Below are 10,359 nucleotides of genomic sequence, written 5' to 3'. Positions count from 1 at the left end.
GGGAATCCTAATGTGGGGAGCAGAGTATCCTAAATCTACTATAGGACTGTGGGATTCTTACAGCTTCCCCTGAAGTATCTGGGCACTGTCAATGACAGAATACTGGACAAGATGGACCTTGAGGGGGAGGGGGTGATCCAGTCTGGCAATTTCTATATTCTTATGTTCCTATTGTCATGAGTTTTGTAGGATAGGAACTAATCATTTTGTGAAGCCGGTGAAAATCCAGTGCTGAACAGAACTGTTGTATGTGTCTTGCTAAGGGTAAGAAAGACACACCAACATATAGACATAAAAGTGGAGAACAAGAAAAGAAAAACAAAGGAAAGAAAAAACAACCAAGGGAGGCAAACGTTTTTTGCCACTTAGCTTCTGCATATAAAGTCAGTGGTTTTGACCTATAAGATCCTATATCTATTGAGGCTGGGGAGCCTCAATAGAAATGGAAGGGAGCTGTCAGTAGGGCATGTCTAATGAGGTCTCCTCCCTTTGAGAATTTGCTCCCCCAAATCTTGATATAAAGTAGACCATATTGGTTGAGCTTCAGAATGTATTGCAAGGCCCATCCATTTTCCTGGGCTTCTGGAAGGGTTGGAGTGTACAATGAGGGCTGTAGGATTTTAGGTGGAAGTGGGTATTAGCTTGTTTTGTTATTACTTGATTACACCTAGATTTTTTTTTTGTATTGTATAACTTTGTATGTAATTAAGTGTTGGCATGATGCCTAGAGAGCTTGGAAAAAAGCTTTCCTTCTTTGTTTCAGTTTAGAATTGAAATAATTAAACTTTGAACAATAAATGTAGCCTACTTCAACTCAGCTTTGTGTTGGCCATTTTCAGAATTCTGCCATTTTTTTAAGGAAATGTTACCAAATCTTTACTACAGGCACACTACAGTTCATCTCTGAATTGTTTCTGTAGATTTCCTACTGGAGAGGCTAATGCAGTCATAAGGAGCAATATAGGAATTCATAAATTCTTCTCCTTGGGCTTCTACCTTGATGTGGTGGAGATGCTTGTGTATACTTAAGGCCCTAAGAGCAATGCTGTTGGCTGTCCTGTACTCCTGGTAGGGTCACCCATGGCAGTAAGGTCGAAGGCATGGTGCCAGACAAAGTGCAACCCAATCCAACCCAATCCAACCTAGTATAAGACCTCAATGGCAGAACAGGCGGATGAAACAGGATCACCTCTCAATGGCTGTGAAGGCGAATGAAGACTGCAACAAAGGAGAAACCATGGCTGTCTTGGACCTCTTTTTCACCGGACACAAATGCCTCTTTCACCAAGATCTCTGTGACTGCTGATGCACACCAGCGCCTCCACGTTAAACTACTCAAATGCAGGCTTCTTTCACAGGAAGAACTCCCCCACCCCAAAAGTCATGCGGCGATGGGTGAGTGGCAACAGGTGACAAGGGACAGGTGAAGTGATCACCAGGAGTCACTAGTCACAGACCCACACACAGGCAGTGACTGTGAGCTGATTGTTATGTGCCCTTGGATTGGGATTGGGGGGGCATTTTCGGCAGCAGCATTCGTGACTGAGCAGACCTTTTTATGAACCTCTCTGCTCACTCCATATGGGGAAGGGGCTAGAAAAGATGCCTCAAACATAGGCTATCCCACCATACCTGACTGGATAACCATGTCCAGAGGAATCACTCCCAATGCAGTCGGAAAACAAAAATGTTTCTTGCAACTTGGAATGTCCGTATCCTACTAGACGAATCAAAAAGTGAAAGACCCAAACACAGAACAGCAATTGTTGCCCTAGAACTCTTGAGGTACAACATTGACATCACTGCTCTCAGTGAAACAAGATGTGCAGATGAAGGCCACTTGAGGGAAGAGGGTGGTGGTTACACTTTCTCTGGAAAGAAAAATCAGCAAGCAGCAGGCAAATACACGGTGTTGGCTTTTCAATCAAGAACCTTCTAGTCAACCTCCTGACTGAACTCCCCATCGGCATCAATGAGCTCTTTATGACTCTTCACATCCAATTGGTTAATAAGTCATTTGCCACTATCATCAGTGCATATGTATCAACACTTGACGCTGAGGAAGAACAGAAAGGATCCTTCTTCACTGACCCTGATAATTTTGTCATCCATTCCAAAAACAGATAAAATAATCCTCTTAGGGGACTTTAACACAAGAGTTGGCCAAGATTCTAAGGTATGGAGTAGCACCATTGGGAAGGAAGGAATGAGCAAGACCAATTCCAATGGCATCCTTTTGTACAGAGCACTACCTTGTGATCACAAACACAATCTTCAGACAAAGCAACAAGTACAAAACAACTTGGCGACACCCCTGCTCAAAACAGTGGCACCTCCTAGGCTATTTCATTGTAAGACACAGGATCTAAAAGATGTCCAAATCACCCCTCTCATGAGAGAAGCCAATGATTGCTGGGCTGAGCACAGCTTGTCTGTCATGTCTAGGGCCCTAGCAAATTCATGGTCCATTCTGGTCAATTTCACGGCCAGAGGGTTTTAAAATTGGTCAATTTCATGATTTCAGATATTTATATCTGAAATTCCAGGGTGTTGTAACTGTGGGGTTCTGACCCAAAATGGGATTGTATGGGGGTTGTAAAGTTGTTGTAGGGGGGTCCCAAGCTTGTCACCCTCACTTCTATGCTGCCTAGGCAGCAACCTCCAAGCTTCCTGCAGTTAGAGGAGGTTTTGGGAGGTGGAAGTGGGTAGGATCTCCCCCATGCTGCTAAGAGCACCCCAGCCAGGGGCTTCTTGTTGCTAGTCCAGGCCAGATTAAGGCAGGGGCCCCACCCAGTAAATTGTGGGGCCCCAGGAAAAATGCATGCCCCAGCCCTGGAAAAAGTCCTAGGGTGGAAGGCCCAACTGGGTCACTCCTAGTCCTGGCAGGAGCCTTGGGGAAAGAAGCCCTGAGCCTGGGCACCCCGAGCCCAGGCAGCAACTGCAGGGCTGAAGCCTCAAGCCTGGACTGGCCTGAGCCCCAGCTAGGGGGGCGGAAGCCCCAAGCTGCTCTGGTGGGGTGGGGAGGGGGGGAGTCGGTATGGAAACCCTGAGCCCAGGCTGCTCTAGGGGGAGAGGGCAGAAGCTCCAAGCCTGGCAGGTGTAGTGCGAGAAACTGCTACCTGTAAGAATTTGCTACCATAGAAGTTACTCATATGTAAGGGATTGTAAAACCCACCCCCCATTATCTGATGTAGCAAATTCCTACAGACAACAGATTCAGTTTCTTACACTACACTGCCAGGGGCAGAAGCCCCCAGCCCTGGCCACTGAGGAGGAAGCCTGGAGCCAAGGCAGGAGCTGTGGTGGAGAGGGGCCAAGTCCCGAGCCCAGGCTGCCCAGGCTGGAGCAGCAGAGGGTACCCTGAGCTCCGGCTGGAGCAATAGGGAGCCCCAGCCTGGGCTGCTGCAAGTCCTGGCTGGAGTGTGGGGGAAGCTCTGAGCCCAGTCTGCAATTGCAGGTGCCGGGAGCAGAAGCCCCCAGCCCAGCAGGAGCTGCTGAGGGAAGAAAGGGAAGCCAGGAGCTCAGCTCTCAGAGCAATGGAAGGAACTGCGTGAGGGAGAGGAGTCGGAGGGAGAAGAGGACAGAAGCCCGGAGCCCAGCTCCCAGGCAGCTGCAGCACTGAAATGAGGGTGTACCACCCTCATTTCTGTGCTGCCTCTGGAGGTGGGTCTGATCTCCCCACCAAGAGCAGCCATGCAGGGGAAGGACAAGTCCTGTCCCTCCCCAGTGTGGCTGGACTAGCAGCTAGGAGCCCCAGGCTCCCAGCAGCAGTGGAGATCATATTTCATGGGAGAGGGCTGATTTCACGGTGCATGACATGTTTTTCATAGCCATGAGATTGGTAGGACCCTAGTCATGTCCATCAGGATTGCTCGTGAACATAGAAAGCAATCCAAATCAATACAATACAACATCCAATGACTTCAATCCTCAGTGCCTGGAAGTGACAACACAAGTGTTGAAGAAGACTGAGAAGCTCTAAAACAGACCATCTATGAGGCTTGCGAGAAATCTATTGGCCTTCCTACCTGCCACCATCAGGACTAGTTTGACAACAACAGTAACATTGAGATTACAACCCTTTTGGATCAGGAGAGAAAAGCTTTCTGTGACTGACAAAAACAACCACTATCCAGTCAGAAGCAGAGCTCTTTTCATCAGCTCAAAGCAGAAGTTCAAAGGAGAATCTGAGAAATCAAAAACAAATGGTGGGAGAACAAAGAAAAAGAAATCCAAACATTCACTGACAGACATGATCGGAGCTTTTTTTGTGAGACAAAGACCCTGTATGGACCTAGATCATATGGCCTCACACCTCTGAGAAGTGAAGATGGTAGTAGCCTTCTTAAAGATAATGAATCCATCACAGAGTGCTGGAAGGAAAGGAACACGACCAAAAACTTCTAAATTGAGAATTGACTGACCGACGACAACACCGACTCCATCCCTCAGCACCAAATCTGGGAAACTCTTGCCAATCCACCAACACTTGGGGAGGTCCGCAAAGCAATTAAACAAATGAAGAACAATAAAGCATCAGTCCTGATGTCATACCATCTGAAGTACTGAACGTGGGGAGAAAAACGCTAACAAGCCTCATTTGCTGTTCCTCAAAATCTGGCGCACCAAAGAAATCCCTGCTGACTTATGTTATGCTACCATTGTCACCATTTTCAACAAGGGAGACAGGCTGACTGTGGTAACTATAAAGACATTGTCCTCCTCTCCATTGCTGGGAAGATTCTTGCTAGAATCTTACTGAATCGACTGCTCCATCTTGCAGAAGAAGTTCTTCCAGAGTCCCCTTGAGGCTTCAGACCATCACAAGGCACCACTGCCATGATTTTCACAGCTGGGAAGATCCAGGAAAAATGTCAAGAACAACACCAGGAGCTGTATATGGCCTTTATTGATCTGAGCAAAGCTTTCGACTTTGCCAGCCATGAGGCTCTGTGGAAAATCATGTCAAAGTTTGGCTGCCCAAGCAAATTTATCACTGTGTCCATCCTGTGCAGTGACTCTACCTCTGAGTCTTTTGTCATCCGAACTGACATAAAACAAGGTTGTGTACTGGCACTCACCCTTTTCTCCATCTTCTTAGCAGCTATGAAAACATTAATAACCCAAGCCCATCTACTGCAGGGCATTGGCATCCAATATGTGACTGATGGCAACCTCTTCAACCTTTCTCGTCTCCGTGTCAGAACTAAAGAAATATTGGCAAAAATAACCAAACTCCAATATGTGTTAGCCCTAGGCTTTTGTGTTCTGTTGTTTGTGCTGTTGTTGCACACTCAAAGGAGGTCTTACAAACAGCCCTTAATTGCTTCTCATAAGTTTACAAAAGCCTAGTGCTAACTCTGAACATTGGCACTGTATTTGTGAGGCTAAAGTTCTCCACCAGCCAGTTCCCCGTCAATCATCAGACCCAGCAAGGAAGATCTGCATTGACAAAGAAGAACTGGAAAATGTAGAACACTTTGCCTATCTTGACAGCCATCTCTCACAGAGGGCAGACATAGATGTTGAGATTCAGCACAGAATTTGCTGTGTCAGCTTGCCTTGGCAGAATGTCCTCCTGGGTCTTCAAAATCATAAGATCAGAACACATGCAAGACTTTTAATTTATAAAGCGGTGCTAATTCCAACTCTCCTCTACGGCTGTGAGACTTGGGCACACCTTGGAAAACACTTGAAAAACCTGGAATGTCAGCATCAGTACTTTCTTTGGAAGAACCTCAACATAAAGTGGGAGGATCATCGCAGTAATGTCAGTGTCCTCACAAAGGCCAACATCTTCAGTGTTGAGGTCCTGATTATCCAGTACCAGTTGAGATGAAGTGGGCACTGTGTGCACATGCCTGATATACGCTTACCAAAACAACTGCTGTACGCCCAACTCACCAAAGGAGAAAGGAAACAGGTAAGCCAAAAGAACTGCTTTAAAGACACTCTCAAGATAAACATCCTACTGTATTGGACAGACATAGGAAGACAGAATCCTTGTTTTAAAGAACTTACAATGTAAATAGACAAAGGTACAACAAGCAATCTGATTGCAGTTTGTATTCTGGCCAAGTATCATATTATTTCCAAATTTACTTATTTTATTAAATATATTATGAATTCAAAGTAGTGAGATAACAGGTGGAAGGGGAGGAACATCAAAAATAAATATACTATATATTGCAACTTAATGACATCATACATTAGGGCACACCACAAATCTACCTTCATTGGTTTAGAGTAAAGCATGAATACAAATAATCAAATACTTTATAAGCTAGTTCATATGGATGATTGTGTACGACACATAATCAGTGATCAGGGATTTATGCAAGATTGGATTCCATGAGGCATTGCAGTGTAGATATCTATGATACTAAACTTTGATGCTATCTGTAGTTGAGGCAGTTGGATCCTTTGAAAACACTCTTAACTCTGGAACAGAAATCTTGGGTTCATGTGTCACAGTGGGTCTTAGATTCAAATGTGCTGACAATGCAGGATAAGGCTGGGATAGCGCTGCTGTGTTAGAGGTGCTGGCCTGCTGAGAAGATGTTAAACAGAAATCCATTCATCCTTTGGCAGTATTTTAAAAGTGTAATGATAACCCCAGTGTCCAGCTGGCCTGCATTCCTTGTCTCAATAAAATGGTTCTAATGTCCAGAATTGCATGAGTTATTGGTGGATGTTTAATAGATACTCTGTGTGCCTGCACAGACACTGTATTACCAGGAATTGCCTTGCTATATTTAAAGCATATTAGGAATCTCTGAGTATGATCTGTCCTAGAGAACACTAAATTCTGTTCTCCGCACACACTCTAAAATTCCAGCAAATGGAAAGCAATTTTCCTCTACAGCATGATTGGTGTTTCCTGAATTGGGAAATAATGATACTAATTAACATTTTTTTTCTTCTTTCCATTTTAAAGCATACCTATTAAACACTGAAATGCACAACCATTATATTTAAACAGGACTCATGCCAGGTTAACACATAGGCTGTTAATGAAACCACCGTGTGAAGACCCTCCCTAATCTACTCAACCCTCAAGAGATCAAACAGAGAGTTAACAGAGCAGAGTAGGTTAGATGTGATGGATGTGTGTGTGTAAATCACTTCCTCTGAGCTAAACTAAATTGTTCCAATTCACTCACTGGCAACAAACTGCAAAGGTTCTCACACACACACCCCCACACTCCCCATTGAGGATTATAGGTTGAGATCCAGAAAACTCCTGGGAAATAAGGTAATATAATGCCACGATAAAAAGCAGCAAGCCGAAAAGGGAATGAGAGCATGCATGTAAAAGAAATTAACATGGTTCTTGTCTTTTGATATGCATTTTCTTGTCCCTTAGGGTTTCCTGCTTGGTTTGTATTACTTTAGCATTTAATGATTTGCAGGTAGCTTTACTCATGTATTCCAGGAGCAAATAAAACAAACAAACAACAACAACAAAAATTCTGACAAAGAACGAATGTCATGGTTCTTTGAGAAGTGACTTGTTAAGTTATGAAATAATACAATTTCTGTGAATAATAAAACCATACAAAGAGCATTTCTATAAAATGCCACCCACAATTTATAATAGTTTTGGTGTGTTTTTATTGTTCCAATAAAATTATTTCCTGGAATATGGTGACGTGAAGAGCATTCTTCTTGTGGTTTATTAACATATGATTTCAGGTCTGTGGTTTTAGGGTCTAATTCTGTAGTTCTTACAGAGGAAAAATTAATTGACTCCATGATCAGGTAAAGCCCAGAAGACCGGGTCCTTAATTATCACATTTTGTCACATTTAGACAAATTATGCTCTCAATTACATAATTATAATTTCATAGATGTTAATGAATCACACTAATGAAACCAGGAGCAGAAATTGGTGCAATAATTAAATTACCTCAGAATTAAAACCAAATCTAATTTATTGATCTTTTTCCAGTTAAAACTGTTGCTTACATTTCATTTACTGGATCGCAAATTCTGCTCTTTTGGGGAGCAGACTGGGGAGCAGATTTTCTCTTCCTGTTATCCCCATCTCATTTCTATTCTGCTTGCTTGAAACTCAAGGGATCGGAGGGCTACATTTTTGGGAGAGGCCCATTTCAGTATTGCCTTATGCTTTTCTATACATTTGCCTATGTTTGAAAGTAACTTTTGTTGAGGGCATTGTATTTGTGAGGCTAAAAGTAGTCCCACTTGTCACTTATCCTTTCCTTTTCATAGGCCATGTCTGGCCTGACAAAGTGATATAAGTCCCAATCCTGCAATGTGCTGAACATTCTCAGCTCCGACTGATGGTCAGTAGAGCTGAGGATTCTCAGCACTTTTCAGGAGACACTTTGAACCTTACAGATTAAGGACCCAGTTCTTACTCTTTCCTGACTGTTTAGGCATGAAATACAGTGGGACAAGTATTTTGACTGGATGCTGAGGTAATCTGTGTGGAGGAAGGAGGGAAATAATCCTGCCACTAAAGCTACTATTGGCAGCAGAACTGTTCTGGAAATGGGTTTCCAGACTAGTCTCTGTAGTTCTAGTTTGCCTCATATGTGAAAGAAAGGACTGGCAGACTCTCCAGCCCCATCCTTCCCCTTGCCCGCTTCCAAAGATTCCCATGGAGCTGCACCCAGTGCTGCACAGAATATACATACCACATATCTGTTTTTTCCTACAAATCTTATTCCTATAGCTCTTGAGCAGCAGAACCTCCCTCAGGAATGTATATGCAACAGGTGCACCTTAATTTGACCTTCTTGGGTGCTCATGAATGCACCATATCCAAAGTGTAGTCTGTGATTTCTCCAGACAGAACACTATTTCCATGTTTTGTATCTTCCTGCCAGTTCCCATCTGCTGAGCTTTCTTCCTCACTATACACTGGACACATCACCACCTTCTGTTCTTCTCTGTTCTTCTGAATGTTGGCTACAGAAGATAACGAGTGTGTGAAAGGTAGCAGATTTGCGTGTGAGTCTAAGTGGACATTTTATGGTGGAAAAGCTAAGTCCGAAAAATAAGTTTTGCATTTACACCCTGAGTCTGCAAACACTTAACCATGTGCTTTGTTTTAAACACATTAATCCCAGTGAAGTCAATTAAAGTTAAGCACATGCATGCATAAGTGTTTGCAGGATCATAGTCTTAATTCTGAATGTGGTTAGCTCTGTGATTAGTCTTCTCTTTTGTGGGAGTAAATTCCATATTCTAGGTCCAGCTATTTCTGGTGCTCAGGTGGCAGCTTGACATGAATAGAGACTGAAGTCCACTATTGATCCATTATGAGCAGAGGCCGTGGCAACTCAAGACTCCTTCCATGTGTCTCAACCCTGGCATAAAGGAGCCACCCTTCAAGTATGAGAAGTAGTTTAGTCTTCATGCACATGCCTTCTCTGCTGAGACTGCCAATAAAAAATGACATTCTTGTCATTTCTCCCTTTTTTGGCTGTGTTTTGAAAAATGTAAATTTCTGAAGAGATTCAAATAATGCCAGGGTTTCTGTTTTATAGAATCATGTCCAAGCTGACAACTTGTGAGCTAGATTTTAGCCAAATACCATTTGCAACTGCTGAATTTGGCAACAAAAAGGCTGAAACCTGACTTTATAATGGACCTGCTGACAGATCTTTTACTATAGCATTATTAGCAAAGGCTGTTATACAAGTGTACGGATGAACACGGTAAATTACAATTCAAAGCCAAGCCATGTCATTTCCTTCCCTATGCTGTAGAAAACATAAGCGTGTCTTTGTGCATGAGACAGTAATTGGCTTGGCTTACTTTATTGTCCAATTTTTTAATCAAATTTCTTGCTCCAGCTCACTGCTTAGTATTAAAACCAACACTTGCTCCTAACTTTGAAGATTTCATTCCAGAGGTTCAGACAAGTCAGTCCAGAGTGCTAAACACTTCTCACACTTGATCAACTCATGCATCTAGATTTTTTTTAAAGATGAACAATTGTGCAAAATAATTGCTCCTTTTTAAAAAATATATATCTGAAAAAAGAATTTTGTTGAAATGGCTGTCTTCAAAAGGCTACTTTGCAAAACAGAAATACACTTAAAAGCTTGTAATCTTTAGCTGGAGGCCAGGCCAAGTATGTTTCTGATTATACTAGTGACCCTCACCCTAAAATCTCTTTGTAGAGTGCCTTTATTCAAGACAACACAGTGACTAGCAAATGATCTAACAGATTTCACAGCACATAAATTAAGACCTAATACATTATTCCAAATTCAGGCTCCCTAATTACAGAATCAGTGAAGCATTCCGTTCATAATTGCAATTATCCAAACAATTAATAAACACAAATAAAGGGAGACTGCATGAAAATTATTTGATAACTGT

This window comes from Gopherus evgoodei, chromosome 3 (genome assembly GCF_007399415.2).
Source record: "Gopherus evgoodei ecotype Sinaloan lineage chromosome 3, rGopEvg1_v1.p, whole genome shotgun sequence".
NCBI lineage: Eukaryota > Metazoa > Chordata > Testudines > Testudinidae > Gopherus > Gopherus evgoodei.
The sequence above is the reverse complement of the archived record's forward strand: the minus strand, read 5'-3'. Positions refer to the sequence as shown.